Source organism: Triturus cristatus, chromosome 7 (genome assembly GCF_964204655.1).
Source record: "Triturus cristatus chromosome 7, aTriCri1.1, whole genome shotgun sequence".
Classification (NCBI taxonomy): Eukaryota; Metazoa; Chordata; class Amphibia; order Caudata; family Salamandridae; genus Triturus; species Triturus cristatus.
In genome coordinates this window covers 1,695,792,325-1,695,805,709 of record NC_140590.1, presented here as the reverse complement: position 1 = coordinate 1,695,805,709, position 13,385 = coordinate 1,695,792,325, and the positions used below count along the sequence as shown (strand labels likewise).

At 52.4% G+C, this 13,385-nt stretch overlaps 1 protein-coding gene across 1 annotated transcript in view; it reads right to left on the bottom strand.

The window, feature by feature from the left end:
- Positions 1-13,385, bottom strand: part of LOC146812799 (solute carrier family 2, facilitated glucose transporter member 3-like) — an 88,110-nt gene that overhangs the window by 73,344 nt on the left and 1,381 nt on the right. The window lies entirely within an intron of this gene.

Sequence of the window (13,385 nt, the reverse complement as noted above, 5' to 3'; positions counted from 1 at the left end):
ATCAGAACCGCTTGTGCCCCACAGAGGAATGAACCCCCACAACACGACTTGGTACACCTATTATACTATATGGGACCGGGGGGCATTTAGTACGCTGGCTATACACTGGAGTCTGGGCACATGCAGCAATTACACTTACTTCCCTTAGGGCGCGCTGGGTGGAGGACTCTGGAGTTGAGATTACGGATAAAGCATGGAAGAGTATGCTGGAACACCCCCAAAAAGTATCGCGTAATGCGAAACTCAAATTTATTCAGACAATGATCCTTCATAGGTCATACCTCACCCCGAAAAAGATACATCGCATGTTTCCAGACTCCCCTTGCTGCTGCCCCCGTTGTAGGGTAGACGAGGCGGACTTTATTCATATGCTGTGGTCGTGCCCCTGCATACGGGGCTACTGGGGGAGAGTCCGCAATTCATTGACGAGGGTAACTCAGCTCTCGGTTCCGGATGAGGTCCTAAACTGCCTGGTGGGCCTTCGTCGGCGCTCAGGGGTGCAGAAGGTGCGGTTAAGGTTCTTGGACCTATCACTCATTTTAGCGATCAGAGTACTTACTATGAGGTGAAAGTCCCCCAGATGCACGGCGGTGGCTATTTGGCAAACTGACATGATTCAGTGGGGACGGGCGGAGGGTGCAGCTCTTCGCAGAGAAGAAGAGAGAGGGCTAAGGAAGCACCCTATCTCACTGGAGTGGGAGGCTATGATAATTGAACTGGAAGCACTTGATCTATCCCCTACATAAGCTAACCTGACCCAGCAATACGCAACGACGCCTTATGGCCTCTCGGAGTCAGGCCCTGAGACCCGAGAAATTATGATCTTGCTATGACAATTACACCCCCCTAGGAGAATAATGAACATAGACCAATCACGATCACCGTGCTAGTTGAAGTAACAACGACCAGGAGTAGGGTATGGAGGGATGGGAGGGGGGGGCAATGAGTTTGAATAAGCTTTATCAGTTGAATGTTAACATATACAACTTTGTAATGACACCCACGAGAGAACATTTTCCACTGTTTGGTTGACAGCATTATTGCCACAGAATGCGACTCTTAACTTCCTTTTGTTTTTTATTGCTTTATAGGACAATGGAAACAGAATTTCTGTGGGGGCATATATATTGTAATTGATGTACTAAGGGCAAAGGAAAAAACAGACTGTATAGACTGCATATTGCCTATGTTATGTATTTGACACATTGCGGCCATCAATAAAGTGTTAAAAAAAAAAACCTTGCTAATGTAAATACCGGATAATGTTAAAATGGACCTACATAAATAAGGGACTAGCGTCCACTTGTAACGTGGAGGACGAGGATGATCCCCAATTCTGATGCCTCTGCCCTAAGACATGTGGGATACATTTACGCTGTCCAGCTGCATAGCATTGTCATGGGCTGTTTACCTGATGGATCGGAAAGCTACCATTAGCCATTTGAAGACAAGCAAAAGGAAGGGAAAGTACGTGACCAAGGAAGAATGCATCTGCCAGCCTGCTCGCTCCCTAATTTGAAACCTGATCCAGAACAGATGGCACCCTGTGTGCTCCCGAGACCCCTAGGCCCTGGGAGTGAAAGATTTGAGGAAAGGCGGGACATGCACCCGTCTTTGGCCATGTGCGTGATTTCAGTTATTGAAAGCCACACGCAAAGGCCAATGAGATGTGTGGGAGGAGGCACACCCACATGTAGAAGGCTCTTGGAAGTCTGAAGTAATTCCAAGAGCCCTCTCCTAGGGCAACGCATGTGCGCTGCCTAGGCGAGACCTAAAAAGCAGCCAAAACACACAGCAGGTACAGGGTGAAGACAAACAGTGTATGGAGGGTGATCAAGAGAGGTGCCGGGCACTTTCTGCTCACCGAGCGGTGTATGTAGAGGGACAGAGGGCGAAAGAGGTGACAGGCATAGTGCGCATGCGCGGAGACACAGGGGTGCCAGCGAACAGCGTGTCCAACAAGAGGGGCATGGGGGAGGGAAGCCTTGGAGAGTTACCACATACTGAGTGGGTGCATGCAAAAGGTCAAAGGGAGGAGAACCGAGAGGTGCCAAGCACTGTTTACATGCATAGGGAGACTGGGGAGGTAGGTAATATGGGTGGCAGGCACTGTGTGCATAGCTGGACAAAGGAGCTCGCCGGCCTGGAGAAAGATGGACACTGAATGGTCACATGGAGAAATGGGGGGTAAAGCCTGTAAATGCTTCAAGCTGCTTTTGGAAGGGTGCCAGGCACCGAGAGTGTACCCACAGGAACGCAGGGGTAGGTGCTGCCTCACCTTGAGCGTACGAATGGAGGGACTGTGGTACGTAAAGAGGTGTCGAATACCAAGTTGTGGCGCATAGATGGACATGTAGAGAAGGGGCCAGAGAAGAGGCCGAGCCTGAGTTAGGAATGCGTGTCTTATTTGTTCGCAGACACTCTCTATGCACTGGTCTGGTGCAGTGGAACCGTGGGGGGAGAAAGGTGTCAAACATAGAGTGTGCGCATGTAGGGAGGGGTGGTACCCATCACCTGAACTAGGTGCCAGGCAAGTCTGTGTTCTAAGCACAATCCAAGGTTATTACAAGCCGCTTGACCAGGCTGCTTGCATGCTTGTGAGAGAGCAGTGATCCGTACCTGCTGAGGCGCTCTCTGAGCAGCACAAAGGCTTCCGGGGAAGAGAGAGGGCAGGAGGAGGAGGAGGAGGAGGAGGAGGAGGAAAGTGGAGCGCTCTTGTGTTTCAGGGCTGGGGACCCTTGGGAGCAGAGAATAGAGTGCAGTTTCAATCAAGCGCTGGAGGCTCCTGCAGGAGGTAGCAGGAAACCTAAATATGCAATTTAAAAGTTAGGCGCCAAACTGGCGTCAGTGCCGACATAACAATGGATTCTGGGGACTGGTAGGATATTTATGCATGGGGGGGAGAGAGGCAGGGGAGGGGGTGGAACAAAGGAAGCAGGAGGCGCGGTATGGATGGGCATGGCCTAGGAACACGAGTCACGTGTTTATCAGCGATTTATCTGTAACTATGCCAGTATCAGGGCTTTCATAAGCATTAGTAAGGCGCGTGGAAAAACATTTGCACCCTCATGTCAAATTTATCATCCTTGGAGCACCCCCAATAAGGAACAAGCATTGCACATTTTTGTGAAATTCAAAAGCAAACTGCTACTTTGATGCTTTATTTGCTGGGTGACAGCACAAGTGTTTACTTACGATTAATGTCCGGGCTCAGTGTCACTCTCTTTCAGGCACTCACTTCTTTGGTTGAAGCTCTCCGGTGAGCTGCGTCGTGGCAACAGGCGGGCCCCCTGCGTGGCCGGTCCGCAATGACTTGGATCCCGTGGGGTAACCAACACCCCCTGCCTTATCCAGGTGGGTCTGGCTCACGACTGCAAGTCAGCCGCCGCTGGCAGTGGTGGTACTGGGGTCAAGTCCAGCTCAGTGAAATACCGGCACCGCCGCAGTGGTGAGAGACACCCGCCTCACTGAGGCACACACCGTTGCATGCCTTCTCTCACTGTGCTGCTCACAAAAACTCAAGTCTCTGGCTATCCCGCTCACTAAGTCTATCGGATCTCCTCCGCGTCGCCCATTGCCACGCGTGCTGCCTTCTCTCCCTGAGCTGCTCACTGAACGTCTGCGGTGAGAAACTTAGTAAAGAAAATTATGCTGACACACTAAAGAAGACGTATCATGTAACAACAGAAGTAAAGGGGCCAGTCGCCATGGGAGGGAACAAATGAAGATAAGGCCGAACTAAGGAGGGGCTAACAAGCTGATTACTGAATCAGAAGGCAGCATTTACGAAGGACAAAGAAAGAAGCCAATAACAAATATGGGTGGAGAGTAGGGGGGGCTTCTATTCCGTACTCCACTACAACAAGTCTCGTAGAGCAGCTTATGCGCGCTGACTCTAGGCTTGACCTAAAAAGAACACCAGAAACAGAACGTATTTGTTGAATGCAAAGCATGCAATAGTTTCACTTTGTCAATAGAGTACAGTTGAGCTGCAAAAACAACCACTTTAGAATATCTAAAAACAGGTTAATGAAACAAAAACTGTAAAATACTAAGAGCAGGGGACGCTAGGTGGCGCGCTCGCGAATGGACGCCTTCTTGTAGGGCTCCCGCAGTCTGGCGCCATTCATCCGGTAATTTATCCTCTTCGGGGCACACCCGGGTGCCGTCACTGCAGGCGAAGGTCTAGCTGTCTGGCAAGAGTGTGCGGGCGGACGTGGAGGGCTCCAGCTGCTGGGAGGCCGCCGTGCGAGGAGCCGCAAGCTGCGGCGGACGCGACGCAGGAGGACGCGGTGCTGAGGCCCCGGATCGGGCTGGCAGGCAAGGCCGTGGATGGTAGCGAGGTGGAAGGCCGCGGACGGCGGATACAGACTGAGAGGCCCCCTGCGATCGTGGTGGCCTGGAGGGGTGAAAGGAGCGGAGCGTTGGAGAGTAGGGTGAGAGCGAGTGGGGCTGCGCCATCTCCCCCCCCCGCCCCCTGGAGCGACTGCAGGGCCTGGGCGCCGGGATTGATCAGGTGTTGGCTGGTGCTGGCACGGGTCCTCGAGGCCATCACTGTTCTGGACCCTGGGATAGCGACGGGGGGTGTTGGTCCCTCCCCCCTCCCCCCCCCCTGGACACTGTGAGCGGATCGGTCCGAAGAGCTCCTGATGCAGCGGTAGCAATCTCAGGTGTGCAGTGGGCATGGTGGGGTGAAGCTTGGTGGCTGAGCGTACGGCGCCGCGATTGGCATCATCAGTGGAGTACTGTCCCCCCAGGCCTGAAGATCATCGCTGGTGCCCCCTGCTTGCGTGGCTGCGCAGGTTGAACGCACGTGGCCTGCACTATTGAAGAGAAGCTGGTGAATTGGCGAGTGCACTCCCCTTGTGGACTGGGTGCGAAAGCGGTGGCCTGCATGGAGGGGCGTGCACGGTAGTCCCTTGGAAGCTCCGACGGGCGCATCGGACGCTCGTGGGCGATCGAGGTGGGGGTGTCGCGGTGCTTGTACTGGCGGTGCTGGAGACCCTTGCCCTGGGAAAACGATGGGCAAGACGGACACTAGACAGCCCAAACTTTCGTTTGCGGCTGGTAAGAAAGTGGTAGCCCCAGAAGAGAAGTCGCGTCAGCCGGAGGAGACGGCTGAAGCATCGGGTGGAGCAGTGGATGCGGCGACGGATTTACAGGCAATACTACGCGAGGTGCGCCAAGGGTTCGCGACAATTGCGGACAAAGTGGACAGGCTCTCGTCCCGTATGGATGCGGTGGTGCACAAGGTGGATGCGCACGAGGATCGCTTGAAAGAGGCTGAACAGCGCATATCGGACTCAGAGGATGTGGTGACCCAACACTCGTCGCAGTTATCCAGAATGGATAATCTCCTACGTGTCATCGCAGCTAAAAATGAGGATTTAGAGGTGAGGAGCAGGCATAATAACGTACGCATCGTAGGTATTCCGGAAACAACAAATGTGGGCAAGATGGAGGAGTACGTCGAGAAGATGTTGGTGGCGGCGATGGGTTCTGAGGTTTTCTCTACACACTTTATAGTTGAGCGGGCGCATCGGGCCCTGGGCCCCACACCAAAGCCGGGGGCGACGCCTAGACCAATTATAGCCCGGATGCTAAATTACCGCGACCGGGATGCAGCCTTAAGAGCGGCGAGACGCACAAGGTCATTGTCGTACGAGGGCAATTCCTTCACGCTGTATCCGGACTTCACCCCGCTGGTTCAAGAGGAACGTAGGAAATTCCTTGCAGTCAAGACTAAATTGCGCGACCTGCAAATGGACTACGCGTTGCTCTATCCGGCACGCCTGCGGGTCACGTACCAAGGGCGGCAGAAATTCTTCACGAATCCACAGCAGGTGGAGGAATTTCTCAAGCAGCATAAAAGGGCTCGGAGGTTGGGAGCAGGAGCGGACGAGGAACTAGCCCCCAGTCAAGAGCCGCAGGACGATGGTGAACCGTGAGTGGCCAGTACTGTATCTGCATATAGACTCTTTGCTGAGCGCGGAGCGCTGATTATGTGCTCTGCTTGGGATTTATCGTTGAAAGACATTGTACTGCTCTCAGAGTGGGCATGTTTGCAGTGGGGGATAGGGGGGTATCATGTTAGAAGGTGGTTGCCGGGGTCCTTGTGGGATGGGGTCCCTCCTCGTCTGTGAAGCAGGAACTTATTGCTATAACAGGTTTATGGTTATCAACAGAAGCTGACGGTATGCATAAGGTTGCCTTTGATTATAGCGCCGGACGCCCTCTCCTGGTTGCCGGGCTTGGCTGCACTTGATGTGGTTCGGGCGGGCTGTCATGGGGGGGGGTATTAGCGGTGCCACCTAGATGCGTTGCCCTATGGGAATTACCCTAGTATACGGATTTGGGGTTGAGGGTTGTTTGAGCCCTAGTTCTGGGGGTGTGTGTGGGAGGGATTGGGAGGGTACGTTGCTGGCAGGTTGGGGATTGCTTCAGTGGGAGGGGGGTGGGTATGAGGGTTGTGGGGGTTGCTTGTATGATCGGAGTTTGCAAACTGAGAGGAGTGTGCCTACGGGGTATGGTGTTGGTAGGCTACGGAATAGGACAAAGCTAGGAATGCACAGCGCTGACACTGCGGGGGCTCTCGTGGTTGCATTGGTTGGATATAGCTGGGGGTACGTGCGATGTGGCTGCTCCCTTTGGCGGGAGATGTGTTCGGAGCGGAGTGGTGATCTGGATCATGTGGGATTGACTGGGGATGACTGAACAAAGCCATAATTCCAGAATAACGGTTATGTCCTGGAATGTCCGTGGGTTGAATGATGCGAGAAAATGTCGGAGGGTGGTGGCCTATTTGGACCAGCATCAGGTGCAGATCGCTTTGCTGCAGGAAACGCATCTTAGCCCCCGGGCTACGTATACCTTTGCGAATAGATGGGCGGCAGTGCGTAGCTTCTCCTCTTATTCTGGGTATGCCCGGGGTACGGCGATTTTGATTAAAAAAACGGTGCCGTTCGTGCGGTTGGGTGAACGAATGGATGATGAGGGTAGATTTGTATTGCTGTGGGGTAGACTGGGAACTGATACGGTCACTATTGTCAACTGTTATGGGCCTAACGTGGATTCGCCTGCGTTTTACACCAAATTGTGGGGTGAGGTACTGAATACTGGATCCATGCATATCTTATGGGGTGGAGATTTTAATATCACATTGACACCTGGGCTAGATAGATCGGAGGGTAGCCCCCAGTATAACAGAAACGCGAGAGACGCGGTGGAGGGCATAATGACGGAAGGCGACCTTATAGACAGTTGGAGGTTTGTGCATGCTGGGGTCCGTGAGGGGATGCATTTCACGGGGTATGCCGACACCTGGGCTAGACTTGATTACTGCTTACTGTCCCGGGGATTGGCGGTGGACTTGGGCAGAGTGACGCATTTGCCGCGGTCCTACTCGGACCATTGCCCGGTGCTGGTGCAGGTAGCTATACCGGGGTACGGCAGGGCAGCGTCGCGGTGGCGATTGCAACCCACGGCGTTACTGGATCCACTATTCCAGACGGAACTGGGGGAGGAGATTGCGGAATTTTTTTCACGCAACAAGGGGTCGGTGGACAGTGTTGAGACCATCTGGGAGGCGTTTAAGGTTACGGTTCGGGGTTTTTACATCTCCAAGAGCTTTGGGGTATTAAGGGCCATACGTGGCACGCTCACCAAGCTGGAGGCTGAACTTAAGGAGCTGGAGACGGCCATGGCCCGAGAGCCGATGGGCCCACTCCACGGGGAGTTTCGGGAAAAGCTGTCGCAATACGAGCGAGAGGCGGACAGAGAAGCCAACTTCAGGGGGAAACACTGGCAGGCCCGTCGATATTGTGAAGGGGAGAGACCTGGGCGTGCATTGGCGGGAATCACTGGGCATTCACGGGGCGCTTCGCACATATTAGAGATACGCGCACAGAGCGGAGCTCTACATCAAGACACAAAGGGGATATTACGGCAATTCGTTGAGCATTACGAGGGATTATATGCAGCCCGTGATGTTGGGGATGTTCAGTTTGGGGACTTCTTAGACGATGTAGCATTATGTTGGCTGAGCGATGAACATAGGCAATTTTTGGGGGCCCGATTTGAGCTGGATGAGATACGAGAAGCGATAATGTCTGTGAGAAATGGCAAGGCGCCTGGGCTGGATGGGTTGCTGGCGGAATTTTACAAATGCTATATTGATATAATGGCTCCTGTACTTCGAGAGGTCTATGAGGACGCCCTGGAGACAGGAGTGTTGCCGGGATCGATGAGAGAGGTGGTGATAACCTCCCTGTTGAAACCAGATAAGGATGCGGTGGATTGCGGTTCCTACAGACCACTGTCCTTGATAAATTGTGATGCCAAGATTCTGGCGAAGGTGTTGGCCACGCGACTCTCATTGTTAATGACTAAAATTGCCCTTCCTGATCAAGCGGGGTTCGTCCCGGGTAGATCTACTGCCAGTAACTTGCGAACGTTCTTCTCCCTGATTCAAACGATAGCGCCAGAACTTTCTGTCGCGGCTATCTTCTTGGACGCCACCAAGGCGTTCGACTCCGTTGAGTGGAATTATTTGTTCGCTATTCTGTATCGGATGGGTTTTCCCAAAATCTTTGTCGACTGGATAAAATTGCTTTATACTGACCCTAAGGCTAGAGTGTTGATCAATGGGGAATTATCACATCCGATTTCATTAAGTAGGGGAACCAGACAAGGGTGCCCGTTGTCCCCGTTACTGTTCGCCATAGCGATAGAACCACTGGCATGTCGTATCCGACAACTCCATAAGCAGAGTGCCTTCAAATGTTTTCAAAGGCAGATTGATGTGTCCTTATATGCAGATGACTTAACGCTCTATGTGGTGGATCCGCAGACTCACCTGAATTCGCTGCTCCGCGAGTTTGTTGTGTTTGGGAGACTGTCTGGAATCCACATTAACTGGAAGAAGTCGCAATTTTTCCCCCTGACGGCCGCGGTAGGGCGATATGCACTAGATTACCCATTGGAGTGGTGTGAATCGGATCTCCGATATTTGGGGATTCGAGTCTCGACGGACCGAGAAGAGACTCTCCGTCTGAATTATGGCACAGCCATTAGTAAGCTGGCGGAGGATGTGAGGCGCTGGATATCGTTGCCACTGACCATGGCCGGGAGGGCCTCCTTGATTAAAATGGTGGTTTTGCCTCGTTTTTTATACTTCTTCCAGAACATTCCGTATTACCCAGGGGCGTTTTTCTTCCGGACGTTGCGCTCTGAGCTGCTGCGACTGTTCTGGGCTGGTAAGCAGCCCAGACTAGCTTGGTCGACTATCACCCTGCCGTACAGTAAGGGGGGATTTGACGTCCCCGACTTTCAGGCATATTATCTGAGCGCGCAGGCACATTTTGCTTATCATTGGATCACCCCTACGCCCTGCATGCCGCAGCTGGCGGTTGAAGACTGGGTGGCTCGGCCTCTGCCACTACAGGGAATCATTCATGGCCCCGTCACTGCGATCGTGACGCCGCTCACCACCGTGACGTGCACGATTGATGCCTGGCAGCGCATATTACGCAGGCTGTCAGCTAGTCTGTTATATGCTCCGCTGTTGCCGTTGGCTTATCATCCGGGCCTCTCTCTGTTGCAGGAAGGCGGGTTCCGCGTGTTATGTACTAAGATAGGGGTCCGACGCTGGGGAGATCTCTTTGTGAATGGCCAGTTCAAGACGAAGGAGCAATTTTTCGAGGGATATCAGCCTAATCCACTGGAGGTCTTTTACTATATCCGGTTGCGGCAGGGGATGAGAATGGTGATACCGCTTTATCCGGTGGAGCCCGAGGTGGTGAAGCCGTTGCAGGTTCTACTTGCTTCTACGGATGGTAGGCATTTAGTCTCTCAGTTATACTGCAGTCTTCGAGAAGGTGGTGGTACTGCAGGCAGTAAAGCGCTTCGCGGATGGAGTGTTGAGTTGGGTAGGGACGTCACGGAGGCACAGTGGGTGTATTGCTGTGAACTCACTTCCCAGATCTCTTCCAGCTGCAGACTGCGGATCATCCATTATAAGTTCTTGCAGCGCTGGTACTACACTCCTGTTAGGAAGTTTCGATTTCGGTTGTCGGATTCGGATCGATGTGAAAGGTGCCGATCGGAGGGGGCGGATTTTTTGCATTTGGCTTGGATGTGTCCGGGGGTGGCTGACTATTGGTTGCAAGTCCATACTGCGCTTGCGGCCATGGTGGGGGCTGTGGTTGAGCTTGACCCGCTTGTGATGCTGCTGGGCCATACAGTGTTGGTGCCTAAGGAGCACCGTCGATTTGTTAACATTGTATTGTTGCTTGCGAAACGGCGTGTTGCATGTAGGTGGGGTAGGGGTCGAGCACCAAAATTCAAGGAGTGGCTAGCGGATGTTCTGTACTGTCAGGATCAGAACGCGATATATGCCGAAACGCAACCTTTGAAGAGCAGGGCAAAAGACATATGGGATCCGTTTAAAGCATACTTAGCGGCGCAGACTAGCTCCACTGCAGGGGAAAGCCAGGTGCCGGAGAGTGCAGGGCGGACTGGTGTGGCGTCCGACTAGTGGGGGCTCATTGTGGCTTGGCCGGGGTGGAGAAGAGACGAGTGGGGACATATGTGGGGGGGTGTTTTGCTTGATAGTCCAGAGGGATTGGTACTTGTGTAGTCCCTGGTGGGCTGCGTGGGGGTGTTGAGTTCCATGCCTGGGGAGCGTTAGAGTTCAATGGTCTGAATGGGCCTACTGGACGCTCCCTCATTCCGTGGCCCGGGGCTGCTCTGTCTCACACAACATTGACGTTCAGAGGGGTATATACAAACGTGCCGCCGGACCCCAGGGTTGTGGGCAGATTGGCTGTGTACAAGATGTTTGTAATTTCAATACAATTCTATCGTAGCCGGCCGGTGAGGTTGTAGGCGAAGGGCTGTATGATTGCTGAAAGTTGAAATAAAGGTTTTTGAACTTAAAAAAAAAAAGAAAAAATACTAAGAACAGGGTATGAAAGAATGCAGTTAAAAAATGTGTGTGAAAGAAACTCATATAGGCCCAACTCACCAGATCTGTTTCTGTGAGAAGCAGTGTCTTGATCTCAGAAGAGCTGTGGTTTAACTCTTGCATTCCCATGTGTGAAACACTTATGAAAAAAGAAGTTGTATGAATGGGTCCTGAGTTATTCGTCAATCGTGGGCCAGTGTACATTAAGGTAGAGTTCAATGTGACTCATTTGGGGTTTCCTCCCCCCCGAAAAATAGGGCTCAACAGAGGCAAAAGTGCATACTTCTCAGTTTCTGATCAGTGCCTTGGATGGGTAGTTCTGACTGTGCTGTTTGTCCAAGAAAGACTAACAGTCCTGGAGACAGAACAGAAACTGAGGTGCTTCCGTCCCTCCGTGGCGCTCAAGGGATCCCATGCTCAGTGTGACACCTCAGTCACATCTAGTTCTTTTGCCAACAGAACATTGCATTCTGGGGAATTTCTGCCTTTGGGTATTTTGAGGTAGTAAATAAGAGATTCAAAGTCCCAGCATGCAAAGTGCTGTTGGCTGAAAAGCCAGGACTGGCAGAAGGTGCCAAGGTAACCAGATACTGAAACCCCAGCTTCCTGCGGGCCTCTCCTAGCGCCATCCATAACACAAAGCGCTGCAGGGCAGACTCCTCAAGGAAGTTTTTAGGCACTCTTATTCATGAACGTCAATTCACCAAAAGGCTAGGGTTAGCGAAAATAACAACACACGACATTTGACCTATACGTTCACCCACACATTTGCATGCCTACACATACACACACAATCACTAATGCACACACACTCTCCGCAGTGGCGCAGCAAGGAAGCGACACATGTTTTGGCGGCGGCGGACCCCCCTCTTACATGCGGCCCTCGCAGGGCAACAAACCCATGGATTGCCAGCACCTCCCCCTTACCTGCGGCCGTCGCATGGCGGCAAATGCAGGGACCACCATGTGGGCAAAAGATGTAGCTACACCACTGACTCTCCATCACGTAAACACATTCTCACCTGCACGCACGCACACAGCATACATTTAAAAGCATTTTTTACTTACCTCTGCTGCCAGGGAAGGTTATTTTGCAGCCAATTGCACTCCATTTTCTGTTGCACTAAGTGTGACTAATATATTATTATCACTGTTGTACAATAAAAAATTGACCGAAACCAAGGAAAGTGGAGCATCAACCGCTGTCCATACGGACGAGCTGCCCGTATGTTCCTGGCACTGATTTTGCCACCTCTGAGGCCAGGAGTCGTAAGGGGAAGCCAGGGGTCGCAGCTACAACCCCTGGTGACCCCTAAATGACGTCTATGCTTTTATCGTTATGACCTCCGATTGCCCTTTAACTGGCACAGACATCAGGGCTGCCAGACACTCCAGTGTAGACCTGGGTGCACTTACAACAAAAACGGCAACATTTATAATTGTCTAATGAGACCCAAAAATGTAAAGCAGGTGACTCGAAAGGAGCGTCATCGGGTGTCCAGCAGCGGCCTTTTCACAACAGGGGGTGGGTGCGAAGAAGGCACTCACTGTGTAAAAGAAAACACCTGTTTTTAATTAGGAGAGCAGCGCCAGAATGAGCACCACTTACACTGTTCAAACATGCCTTCCCTCATACATATTCATTAGGCATATCTTAAAAACCTGCCCTGCGGCTCTAGGAGTCAAGCGCTGCAGAGACGTTTTAAGGCAAAAGAGGGAAACTGCCCAGCACCCCCCCCCCCCCCCTCCAAGGGGCACCCTGAGAAGGTGATCTCACATCTGTCAGTTTCTCTACCCCAGTCTGTCTCCGTATCTCTGCCTACATCTACCCCTGGGTCCATCTACACTGGGCCCTTGGGCAACACATCATTTGGCTGTTTTTGTGTGACGAGGACATATAATTCGATGTCACTTGTCATCATGCTGAATTAAAAGTAAATGGGCAATCGAATTCAAAGTTTTTCTAAATAAGGGTCCCAAAATAGATCTTGCCCGAGTCCTAAAAAAATATTAAGACAACACTAAATCCAACCCGTTGTTAGCCTGCACACGTCTGGAGCAGCGGCATTCCCCACCGAGCTATCTTTAACTAAATCAACTTACCAGCTTCCATCTAGGGAGGGAAGTGGCCGCTGATACCCGGGGAGCAGATGGAAGGAAGGGGCAGCGGGGGAAGGGGTGGGGGGGGGGCGCACTGGCTGCCAAGGAGAGCGGTAGAGGAAGAAGAGGCGAGGAGGGGGGTCAGAAACTACTGATCGGAAATAGGGTCAAACCTGGGAAATGCGCGTGAGTGGGAGCTTCTGAGATAAGAGAAGGGGTGGGGGTGGGGGCGTCAGGGCCAGCAGGAAAAATGATGGGGCAAAGAACAGAGAATCAGGGAGAACGGTAAATGCTGAAGGGAGAGCGAGAACAGCAGGAGGTA